The following is a 13,358-nucleotide window of genomic DNA, read 5'->3' as shown; positions in this document are numbered from 1 at the left end:
ATTAAATTTTGCATAAATTTCAAATTTGAAAAATAAATATTTTATTCCATTCATTTTGGCCTAACTAACATTCAAGATAAAACATTTTTTAAAAATAATAAGTAGAACAAAAGTTACAGCAATTTTACGTATGCGTTATACGCCTATGTGTGACGTCATCAGTATATTAATATTGAGGTCAATGCGCATCTAATAAAATATAAAATTTTAGGTTTTAGACTTCATCAATTTTTAATAAAAGTGTCATAACTTTTATGAATATTAATATTTTCAAAAAATATTTTGTAAACACGTTTATTGGACCCGTGCAGTTCCAACAGAACAATTATTTTTCGATTTAAAATTTTTTAATTTTTAAAAAAAAATTTGTATTCAATAGCATTGGCCAAAAATATCACGTGACCTAATTAAACCCAGAATAAAAATTTGCTGTAACTTTTGTTTTACTGAAAATTTTTGCGAAATGTTTTATCCTGAATGTTAGTTAGGTCAATGCGCATCTAATAAAATATAAAATTTTAGGTTTTAGACTTCATCAATTTTTAATAAAAGTGTCTTAACTTTTATGAATATTAATATTTTCAAAAAATATTTTGTAAACACGTTTATTGGACCCGTGCAGTTCCAACAGAACAATTACTTTTCGATTTAAAATTTTTTAATTTTTTTCAAAAAATCTGTATTCAATAGCATTGGCCAAAAATATCACGTGACCTAATTAAACCCAGAATAAAAATTTGCTGTAACTTTTGTTTTACTGAAAATTTTTGCGAAATGTTTTATTTTGAATGTTAGTTAGGTCAATGCGCATCTAATAAAATATAAAATTTTAGGTTTTAGACTTCATCAATTTTTAATAAAAGTGTCATAACTTTTATGAATATTAATATTTTCAAAAAATATTTTGTAAACACGTTTATTGGACCCGTGCAGTTCCAACAGAACAATTATTTTTCGATTTAAAATTTTTTAATTTTTTTCAAAAAATTTGTATTCAATAGCATTGGCCAAAAATATCACGTGACCTAATTAAACCCAGAATAAAAATTTGCTGTAACTTTTGTTTTACTGAAAATTTTTGCGAAATTTTTTATCATGAATGTTAGTTAGGTCAATGCGCATCTAATAAAATATAAAATTTTAGGTTTTAGACTTCATCAATTTTTAATAAAAGTGTCATAACTTTTATGAATATTAATATTTTCAAAAAATATTTTGTAAACACGTTTATTGGACCCGTGCAGTTCCAACAGAACAATTATTTCTCGATTTAAAATATTTTAATTTTTTTCAAAAAATTTGTATTCAATAGCATTGGCCAAAAATATCACGTGACCTAATTAAACCCAGAATAAAAATTTGCTGTAACTTTTGTTTTACTGAAAATTTTTGCAAAATGTTTTATCTTGAATGTTAGTTAGGTCAATGCGCATCTAATAAAATATAAAATTTTAGGTTTTTGACTTCATCAATTTTTAATAAAAGTGTCATAACTTTTATGAATATTAATATTTTCAAAATATATTTTGTAAACACGTTTATTGGACCCGTGCAGTTCCAACAGAACAATTATTTTTCGATTTAAAATTTTTTAATTTTTTTCAAAAAATCTGTATTCAATAGCATTGGCCAAAAATATCACGTGACCTAATTAAACCCAGAATAAAAATTTGCTGTAACTTTTGTTTTACTTAAAATTTTTGCGAAATGTTTTATCTTGAATGTTAGTTAGGTCAATGCGCATCTAATAAAATATAAAATTTTAGGTTTTAGACTTCATCAATTTTTAATAAAAGTGTCATAACTTTTATGAATATTAATATTTTCAAAAAAATTTTGTAAACACGTTTATTGGACCCGTGCAGTTCCAACAGAACAATTATTTTTCGATTTAAAATTTTTTAATTTTTTTTAAAAAATTTGTATTCAATAGCATTGGCCAAAAATATCACGTGACCTAATTAAACCCAGAATAAAAATTTGCTGTAACTTTTGTTTTACTGAAAATTTTTGCGAAATGTTTTATTTTGAATGTTAGTTAGGTCAATGCGCATCTAATAAAATATAAAATTTTAGGTTTTAGACTTCATCAATTTTTAATAAAAGTGTCATAACTTTTATGAATATTAATATTTTCAAAAAATATCTTGTAAACACGTTTATTGGACCCGTGCAGTTCCAACAGAACAATTATTTCTCGATTTAAAATATTTTAATTTTTTTCAAAAAATTTGTATTCAATAGCATTGGCCAAAAATATCACGTGACCTAATTAAACCCAGAATAAAAATTTGCTGTAACTTTTGTTTTACTGAAAATTTTTGCAAAATGTTTTATCTTGAATGTTAGTTAGGTCAATGCGCATCTAATAAAATATAAAATTTTAGGTTTTTGACTTCATCAATTTTTAATTAAAGTGTCATAACTTTTATGAATATTAATATTTTCAAAATATATTTTGTAAACACGTTTATTGGACCCGTGCAGTTCCAACAGAACAATTATTTTGCGATTTAAAATTTTTTAATTTTTTTCAAAAAATCTGTATTCAATAGCATTGGCCAAAAATATCACGTGACCTAATTAAACCCAGAATAAAAATTTGCTGTAACTTTTGTTTTACTTAAAATTTTTGCGAAATGTTTTATCTTGAATGTTAGTTAGGTCAATGCGCATCTAATAAAATATAAAATTTTAGGTTTTAGACTTCATCAATTTTTAATAAAAGTGTCATAACTTTTATGAATATTAATATTTTCAAAAAAATTTTGTAAACACGTTTATTGGACCCGTGCAGTTCCAACAGAACAATTATTTTTCGATTTAAAATTTTTTAATTTTTTTTAAAAAATTTGTATTCAATAGCATTGGTCAAAAATATCACGTGACCTAATTAAACCCAGAATAAAAATTTGCTGTAACTTTTGTTTTACTGAAAATTTTTGCGAAATGTTTTATTTTGAATGTTAGTTAGGTCAATGCGCATCTAATAAAATATAAAATTTTAGGTTTTAGACTTCATCAATTTTTAATAAAAGTGTCATAACTTTTATGAATATTAATATTTTCAAAAAATATTTTGTAAACACGTTTATTGGACCCGTGCAGTTCCAACAGAACAATTATTTTTCGATTTAAAACTTTTTAATTTTTTAAAAAAAATTTGTATTCAATAGCATTGGCCAAAAATATCACGTGACCTAATTAAACCCAGAATAAAAATTTGCTGTAACTTTTGTTTTACTGAAAATTTTTGCGAAATTTTTTATCATGAATGTTAGTTAGGTCAATGCGCATCTAATAAAATATAAAATTTTAGGTTTTAGACTTCATCAATTTTTAATAAAAGTGTCATAACTTTTATGAATATTAATATTTTCAAAAAATATTTTGTAAACACGTTTATTGGACCCGTGCAGTTCCAACAGAACAATTATTTTTCGATTTAAAATTTTTTAATTTTTTTTAAAAAATTTGTATTCAATAACATTGGCCAAAAATATCACGTGACCTAATTAAACCCAGAATAAAAATTTGCTGTAACTTTTGTTTTACTAAAAATTTTTGCGAAATTTTTTATTATGAATGTTAGTTAGGTCAATGCGCATCTAATAAAATATAAAATTTTAGGTTTTAGACTTCATCAATTTTTAATAAAAGTGTCATAACTTTTATGAATATTAATATTTTCAAAAAATATTTTGTAAACACGTTTATTGGACCCGTGCAGTTCCAACAGAACAATTATTTTTCGATTTAAAATTTTTTAATTTTTTTTAAAAAATTTGTATTCAATAGCATTGGCCAAAAATATCACGTGACCTAATTAAACCCAGAATAAAAATTTGCTGTAACTTTTGTTTTACTGAAAATTTTTGCGAAATGTTTTATTTTGAATGTTAGTTAGGTCAATGCGCATCTAATAAAATATAAAATTTTAGGTTTTAGACTTCATCAATTTTTAATAAAAGTGTCATAACTTTTATGAATATTAATATTTTCAAAAAATATTTTGTAAACACGTTTATTGGACCCGTGCAGTTCCAACAGAACAATTATTTTTCGATTTAAAATTTTTTAATTTTTTTCAAAAAATTTGTATTCAATAGCATTGGCCAAAAATATCACGTGACCTAATTAAACCCAGAATAAAAATTTGCTGTAACTTTTGTTTTACTGAAAATTTTTGCGAAATTTTTTATCATGAATGTTAGTTAGGTCAATGCGCATCTAATAAAATATAAAATTTTAGGTTTTAGACTTCATCAATTTTTAATAAAAGTGTCATAACTTTTATGAATATTAATATTTTCAAAAAATATTTTGTAAACACGTTTATTGGACCCGTGCAGTTCCAACAGAACAATTATTTCTCGATTTAAAATATTTTAATTTTTTTCAAAAAATTTGTATTCAATAGCATTGGCCAAAAATATCACGTGACCTAATTAAACCCAGAATAAAAATTTGCTGTAACTTTTGTTTTACTGAAAATTTTTGCAAAATGTTTTATCTTGAATGTTAGTTAGGTCAATGCGCATCTAATAAAATATAAAATTTTAGGTTTTAGACTTCATCAATTTTTAATAAAAGTGTCATAACTTTTATGAATATTAATATTTTCAAAAAATATTTTGTAAACACGTTTATTGGACCCGTGCAGTTCCAACAGAACAATTATTTTGCGATTTAAAATTTTTTAATTTTTTTCAAAAAATCTGTATTCAATAGCATTGGCCAAAAATATCACGTGACCTAATTAAACCCAGAATAAAAATTTGCTGTAACTTTTGTTTTACTTAAAATTTTTGCGAAATGTTTTATCTTGAATGTTAGTTAGGTCAATGCGCATCTAATAAAATATAAAATTTTAGGTTTTAGACTTCATCAATTTTTAATAAAAGTGTCATAACTTTTATGAATATTAATATTTTCAAAAAATATTTTGTAAATACGTTTATTGGACCCGTGCAGTTCCAACAGAACAATTATTTTTCGATTTAAAATTTTTTAATTTTTTTAAAAAAATTTGTATTCAATAGCATTGGCCAAAAATATCACGTGACCTAATTAAACCCAGAATAAAAATTTGCTGTAACTTTTGTTTTACTAAAAATTTTTGCGAAATTTTTTATTATGAATGTTAGTTAGGTCAATGCGCATCTAATAAAATATAAAATTTTAGGTTTTAGACTTCATCAATTTTTAATAAAAGTGTCATAACTTTTATGAATATTAATATTTTCAAAAAATATTTTGTAAACACGTTTATTGGACCCGTGCAGTTCCAACAGAACAATTATTTTTCGATTTAAAATTTTTTAATTTTTTTTAAAAAATTTGTATTCAATAGCATTGGCCAAAAATATCACGTGACCTAATTAAACCCAGAATAAAAATTTGCTGTAACTTTTGTTTTACTGAAAATTTTTGCGAAATGTTTTATTTTGAATGTTAGTTAGGTCAATGCGCATCTAATAAAATATAAAATTTTAGGTTTTAGACTTCATCAATTTTTAATAAAAGTGTCATAACTTTTATGAATATTAATATTTTCAAAAAATATTTTGTAAACACGTTTATTGGACCCGTGCAGTTCCAACAGAACAATTATTTTTCGATTTAAAATTTTTTAATTTTTTTCAAAAAATTTGTATTCAATAGCATTGGCCAAAAATATCACGTGACCTAATTAAACCCAGAATAAAAATTTGCTGTAACTTTTGTTTTACTGAAAATTTTTGCGAAATTTTTTATCATGAATGTTAGTTAGGTCAATGCGCATCTAATAAAATATAAAATTTTAGGTTTTAGACTTCATCAATTTTTAATAAAAGTGTCATAACTTTTATGAATATTAATATTTTCAAAAAATATTTTGTAAACACGTTTATTGGACCCGTGCAGTTCCAACAGAACAATTATTTCTCGATTTAAAATATTTTAATTTTTTTCAAAAAATTTGTATTCAATAGCATTGGCCAAAAATATCACGTGACCTAATTAAACCCAGAATAAAAATTTGCTGTAACTTTTGTTTTACTGAAAATTTTTGCAAAATGTTTTATCTTGAATGTTAGTTAGGTCAATGCGCATCTAATAAAATATAAAATTTTAGGTTTTAGACTTCATCAATTTTTAATAAAAGTGTCATAACTTTTATGAATATTAATATTTTCAAAAAATATTTTGTAAACACGTTTATTGGACCCGTGCAGTTCCAACAGAACAATTATTTTGCGATTTAAAATTTTTTAATTTTTTTCAAAAAATCTGTATTCAATAGCATTGGCCAAAAATATCACGTGACCTAATTAAACCCAGAATAAAAATTTGCTGTAACTTTTGTTTTACTTAAAATTTTTGCGAAATGTTTTATCTTGAATGTTAGTTAGGTCAATGCGCATCTAATAAAATATAAAATTTTAGGTTTTAGACTTCATCAATTTTTAATAAAAGTGTCATAACTTTTATGAATATTAATATTTTCAAAAAATATTTTGTAAATACGTTTATTGGACCCGTGCAGTTCCAACAGAACAATTATTTTTCGATTTAAAATTTTTTAATTTTTTTAAAAAAATTTGTATTCAATAGCATTGGCCAAAAATATCACGTGACCTAATTAAACCCAGAATAAAAATTTGCTGTAACTTTTGTTTTACTGAAAATTTTTGCGAAATGTTTTATTTTGAATGTTAGTTAGGTCAATGCGCATCTAATAAAATATAAAATTTTAGGTTTTAGACTTCATCAATTTTTAATAAAAGTGTCATAACTTTTATGAATATTAATATTTTCAAAAAATATTTTGTAAACACGTTTATTGGACCCGTGCAGTTCCAACAGAACAATTATTTTTCGATTTAAAATTTTTTAATTTTTTTCAAAAAATTTGTATTCAATAGCATTGGCCAAAAATATCACGTGACCTAATTAAACCCAGAATAAAAATTTGCTGTAACTTTTGTTTTACTGAAAATTTTTGCGAAATTTTTTATCTTGAATGTTAGTTAGGTCAATGCGCATCTAATAAAATATAAAATTTTAGGTTTTAGACTTCATCAATTTTTAATAAAAGTGTCATAACTTTTATGAATATTAATATTTTCAAAAAATATTTTGTAAACACGTTTATTGGACCCGTGCAGTTCCAACAGAACAATTATTTTTCGATTTAAAATTTTTTAATTTTTTTTAAAAAATTTGTATTCAATAACATTGGCCAAAAATATCACGTGACCTAATTAAACCCAGAATAAAAATTTGCTGTAACTTTTGTTTTACTGAAAATTTTTGCGAAATTTTTTATCATGAATGTTAGTTAGGTCAATGCGCATCTAATAAAATATAAAATTTTAGGTTTTAGACTTCATCAATTTTTAATAAAAGTGTCATAACTTTTATGAATATTAATATTTTCAAAAAATATTTTGTAAACACGTTTATTGGACCCGTGCAGTTCCAACAAAACAATTATTTTTCGATTTAAAATTTTTTAATTTTTTTCAAAAAATTTGTATTCAATAGCATTGGCCAAAAATATCACGTGACCTAATTAAACCCAGAATAAAAATTTGCTGTAACTTTTGTTTTACTGAAAATTTTTGCGAAATTTTTTATCATGAATGTTAGTTAGGTCAATGCGCATCTAATAAAATATAAAATTTTAGGTTTTAGACTTCATCAATTTTTAATAAAAGAGTCATAACTTTTATGAATATTAATATTTTCAAAAAATATTTTGTAAACACGTTTATTGGACCCGTGCAGTTCCAACAGAACAATTATTTTTCGATTTAAAATTTTTTAATTTTTTTTAAAAAATTTGTATTCAATAGCATTGGCCAAAAATATCACGTGACCTAATTAAACCCAGAATAAAAATTTGCTGTAACTTTTGTTTTACTGAAAATTTTTGCGAAATTTTTTATCATGAATGTTAGTTAGGTCAATGCGCATCTAATAAAATATAAAATTTTAGGTTTTAGACTTCATCAATTTTTAATAAAAGAGTCATAACTTTTATGAATATTAATATTTTCAAAAAATATTTTGTAAACACGTTTATTGGACCCGTGCAGTTCCAACAGAACAATTATTTTTCGATTTAAAATTTTTTAATTTTTTTTAAAAAATTTGTATTCAATAGCATTGGCCAAAAATATCACGTGACCTAATTAAACCCACAATAAAAATTTGCTGTAACTTTTGTTTTACTGAAAATTTTTGCGAAATGTTTTATCCTGAATGTTAGTTAGGTCAATGCGCATCTAATAAAATATAAAATTTTAGGTTTTAGACTTCATCAATTTTTAATAAAAGTGTCATAACTTTTATGAATATTAATATTTTCAAAAAATATTTTGTAAACACGTTTATTGGACCCGTGCAGTTCCAACAGAACAATTATTTTTCGATTTAAAATTTTTTAATTTTTTTCAAAAAATTTGTATTCAATAACATTGGCCAAAAATATCACGTGACCTAATTAAACCCAGAATAAAAATTTGCTGTAACTTTTGTTTTACTGAAAATTTTTGCAAAATGTTTTATCTTGAATGTTAGTTAGGTCAATGCGCATCTAATAAAATATAAAATTTTAGGTTTTAGACTTCATCAATTTTTAATAAAAGTGTCATAACTTTTATGAATATTAATATTTTCAAAAAATATTTTGTAAACACGTTTATTGGACCCGTGCAGTTCCAACAGAACAATTATTTTTCGATTTAAAATTTTTTAATTTTTTTCAAAAAATTTGTATTCAATAGCATTGGCCAAAAATATCACGTGACCTAATTAAACCCAGAATAAAAATCTGCTGTAACTTTTGTTTTACTGAAAATTTTTGCGAAATGTTTTATTTTGAATGTTAGTTAGGTCAATGCGCATCTAATAAAATATAAAATTTTAGGTTTTAGACTTCATCAATTTTTAATAAAAGTGTCATAACTTTTATGAATATTAATATTTTCAAAAAATATTTTGTAAACACGTTTATTGGACCCGTGCAGTTCCAACAGAACAATTATTTTTCGATTTAAAATTTTTTAATTTTTTTCAAAAAATTTGTATTCAATAGCATTGGCCAAAAATATCACGTGACCTAATTAAACCCAGAATAAAAATTTGCTGTAACTTTTGTTTTACTGAAAATTTTTGCGAAATGTTTTATCTTGAATGTTAGTTAGGTTAATGCGCATCTAATAAAATATAAAATTTTAGGTTTTAGACTTCATCAATTTTTAATAAAAGTGTCATAACTTTTATGAATATTAATATTTTCAAAAAATATTTTGTAAACACGTTTATTGGACCCGTGCAGTTCCAACAGAACAATTATTTTTCGATTTAAAATTTTTTAATTTTTTTTAAAAAATTTGTATTCAATAGCATTGGCCAAAAATATCACGTGACCTAATTAAACCCAGAATAAAAATTTGCTGTAACTTTTGTTTTACTGAAAATTTTTGCGAAATGTTTTATTTTGAATGTTAGTTAGGTCAATGCGCATCTAATAAAATATAAAATTTTAGGTTTTAGACTTCATCAATTTTTAATAAAAGTGTCATAACTTTTATGAATATTAATATTTTCAAAAAATATTTTGTAAACACGTTTATTGGACCCGTGCAGTTCCAACAGAACAATTATTTTTCGATTTAAAATTTTTTAATTTTTTTCAAAAAATTTGTATTCAATAGCATTGGCCAAAAATATCACGTGACCTAATTAAACCCAGAATAAAAATTTGCTGTAACTTTTGTTTTACTGAAAATTTTTGCGAAATTTTTTATCTTGAATGTTAGTTAGGTCAATGCGCATCTAATAAAATATAAAATTTTAGGTTTTAGACTTCATCAATTTTTAATAAAAGTGTCATAACTTTTATGAATATTAATATTTTCAAAAAATATTTTGTAAACACGTTTATTGGACCCGTGCAGTTCCAACAGAACAATTATTTTTCGATTTAAAATTTTTTAATTTTTTTTAAAAAATTTGTATTCAATAACATTGGCCAAAAATATCACGTGACCTAATTAAACCCAGAATAAAAATTTGCTGTAACTTTTGTTTTACTGAAAATTTTTGCGAAATTTTTTATCATGAATGTTAGTTAGGTCAATGCGCATCTAATAAAATATAAAATTTTAGGTTTTAGACTTCATCAATTTTTAATAAAAGTGTCATAACTTTTATGAATATTAATATTTTCAAAAAATATTTTGTAAACACGTTTATTGGACCCGTGCAGTTCCAACAAAACAATTATTTTTCGATTTAAAATTTTTTAATTTTTTTCAAAAAATTTGTATTCAATAGCATTGGCCAAAAATATCACGTGACCTAATTAAACCCAGAATAAAAATTTGCTGTAACTTTTGTTTTACTGAAAATTTTTGCGAAATTTTTTATCATGAATGTTAGTTAGGTCAATGCGCATCTAATAAAATATAAAATTTTAGGTTTTAGACTTCATCAATTTTTAATAAAAGAGTCATAACTTTTATGAATATTAATATTTTCAAAAAATATTTTGTAAACACGTTTATTGGACCCGTGCAGTTCCAACAGAACAATTATTTTTCGATTTAAAATTTTTTAATTTTTTTTAAAAAATTTGTATTCAATAGCATTGGCCAAAAATATCACGTGACCTAATTAAACCCAGAATAAAAATTTGCTGTAACTTTTGTTTTACTGAAAATTTTTGCGAAATTTTTTATCATGAATGTTAGTTAGGTCAATGCGCATCTAATAAAATATAAAATTTTAGGTTTTAGACTTCATCAATTTTTAATAAAAGAGTCATAACTTTTATGAATATTAATATTTTCAAAAAATATTTTGTAAACACGTTTATTGGACCCGTGCAGTTCCAACAGAACAATTATTTTTCGATTTAAAATTTTTTAATTTTTTTTAAAAAATTTGTATTCAATAGCATTGGCCAAAAATATCACGTGACCTAATTAAACCCACAATAAAAATTTGCTGTAACTTTTGTTTTACTGAAAATTTTTGCGAAATGTTTTATCCTGAATGTTAGTTAGGTCAATGCGCATCTAATAAAATATAAAATTTTAGGTTTTAGACTTCATCAATTTTTAATAAAAGTGTCTTAACTTTTATGAATATTAATATTTTCAAAAAATATTTTGTAAACACGTTTATTGGACCCGTGCAGTTCCAACAGAACAATTACTTTTCGATTTAAAATTTTTTAATTTTTTTCAAAAAATCTGTATTCAATAGCATTGGCCAAAAATATCACGTGACCTAATTAAACCCAGAATAAAAATTTGCTGTAACTTTTGTTTTACTGAAAATTTTTGCGAAATGTTTTATCTTGAATGTTAGTTAGGTCAATGCGCATCTAATAAAATATAAAATTTTAGGTTTTAGACTTCATCAATTTTTAATAAAAGTGTCATAACTTTTATGAATATTAATATTTTCAAAAAATATTTTGTAAACACGTTTATTGGACCCGTGCAGTTCCAACAGAACAATTATTTTTCGATTTAAAATTTTTTAATTTTTTTTAAAAAATTTGTATTCAATAGCATTGGCCAAAAATATCACGTGACCTAATTAAACCCAGAATAAAAATTTGCTGTAACTTTTGTTTTACTGAAAATTTTTGCGAAATGTTTTATTTTGAATGTTAGTTAGGTCAATGCGCATCTAATAAAATATAAAATTTTAGGTTTTAGACTTCATCAATTTTTAATAAAAGTGTCATAACTTTTATGAATATTAATATTTTCAAAAAATATTTTGTAAACACGTTTATTGGACCCGTGCAGTTCCAACAGAACAATTATTTTTCGATTTAAAATTTTTTAATTTTTTTCAAAAAATTTGTATTCAATAGCATTGGCCAAAAATATCACGTGACCTAATTAAACCCAGAATAAAAATTTGCTGTAACTTTTGTTTTACTGAAAATTTTTGCGAAATTTTTTATCATGAATGTTAGTTAGGTCAATGCGCATCTAATAAAATATAAAATTTTAGGTTTTAGACTTCATCAATTTTTAATAAAAGTGTCATAACTTTTATGAATATTAATATTTTCAAAAAATATTTTGTAAACACGTTTATTGGACCCGTGCAGTTCCAACAGAACAATTATTTCTCGATTTAAAATATTTTAATTTTTTTCAAAAAATTTGTATTCAATAGCATTGGCCAAAAATATCACGTGACCTAATTAAACCCAGAATAAAAATTTGCTGTAACTTTTGTTTTACTGAAAATTTTTGCAAAATGTTTTATCTTGAATGTTAGTTAGGTCAATGCGCATCTAATAAAATATAAAATTTTAGGTTTTTGACTTCATCAATTTTTAATAAAAGTGTCATAACTTTTATGAATATTAATATTTTCAAAATATATTTTGTAAACACGTTTATTGGACCCGTGCAGTTCCAACAGAACAATTATTTTTCGATTTAAAATTTTTTAATTTTTTTCAAAAAATCTGTATTCAATAGCATTGGCCAAAAATATCACGTGACCTAATTAAACCCAGAATAAAAATTTGCTGTAACTTTTGTTTTACTTAAAATTTTTGCGAAATGTTTTATCTTGAATGTTAGTTAGGTCAATGCGCATCTAATAAAATATAAAATTTTAGGTTTTAGACTTCATCAATTTTTAATAAAAGTGTCATAACTTTTATGAATATTAATATTTTCAAAAAAATTTTGTAAACACGTTTATTGGACCCGTGCAGTTCCAACAGAACAATTATTTTTCGATTTAAAATTTTTTAATTTTTTTTAAAAAATTTGTATTCAATAGCATTGGCCAAAAATATCACGTGACCTAATTAAACCCAGAATAAAAATTTGCTGTAACTTTTGTTTTACTGAAAATTTTTGCGAAATGTTTTATTTTGAATGTTAGTTAGGTCAATGCGCATCTAATAAAATATAAAATTTTAGGTTTTAGACTTCATCAATTTTTAATAAAAGTGTCATAACTTTTATGAATATTAATATTTTCAAAAAATATCTTGTAAACACGTTTATTGGACCCGTGCAGTTCCAACAGAACAATTATTTCTCGATTTAAAATATTTTAATTTTTTTCAAAAAATTTGTATTCAATAGCATTGGCCAAAAATATCACGTGACCTAATTAAACCCAGAATAAAAATTTGCTGTAACTTTTGTTTTACTGAAAATTTTTGCAAAATGTTTTATCTTGAATGTTAGTTAGGTCAATGCGCATCTAATAAAATATAAAATTTTAGGTTTTTGACTTCATCAATTTTTAATTAAAGTGTCATAACTTTTATGAATATTAATATTTTCAAAATATATTTTGTAAACACGTTTATT

Source organism: Corella eumyota, chromosome 1 (genome assembly GCF_963082875.1).
Source record: "Corella eumyota chromosome 1, kaCorEumy4.1, whole genome shotgun sequence".
NCBI classification, from domain to species: Eukaryota; Metazoa; Chordata; class Ascidiacea; order Phlebobranchia; family Corellidae; genus Corella; species Corella eumyota.
This window is presented reverse-complemented; position numbering follows the sequence as displayed.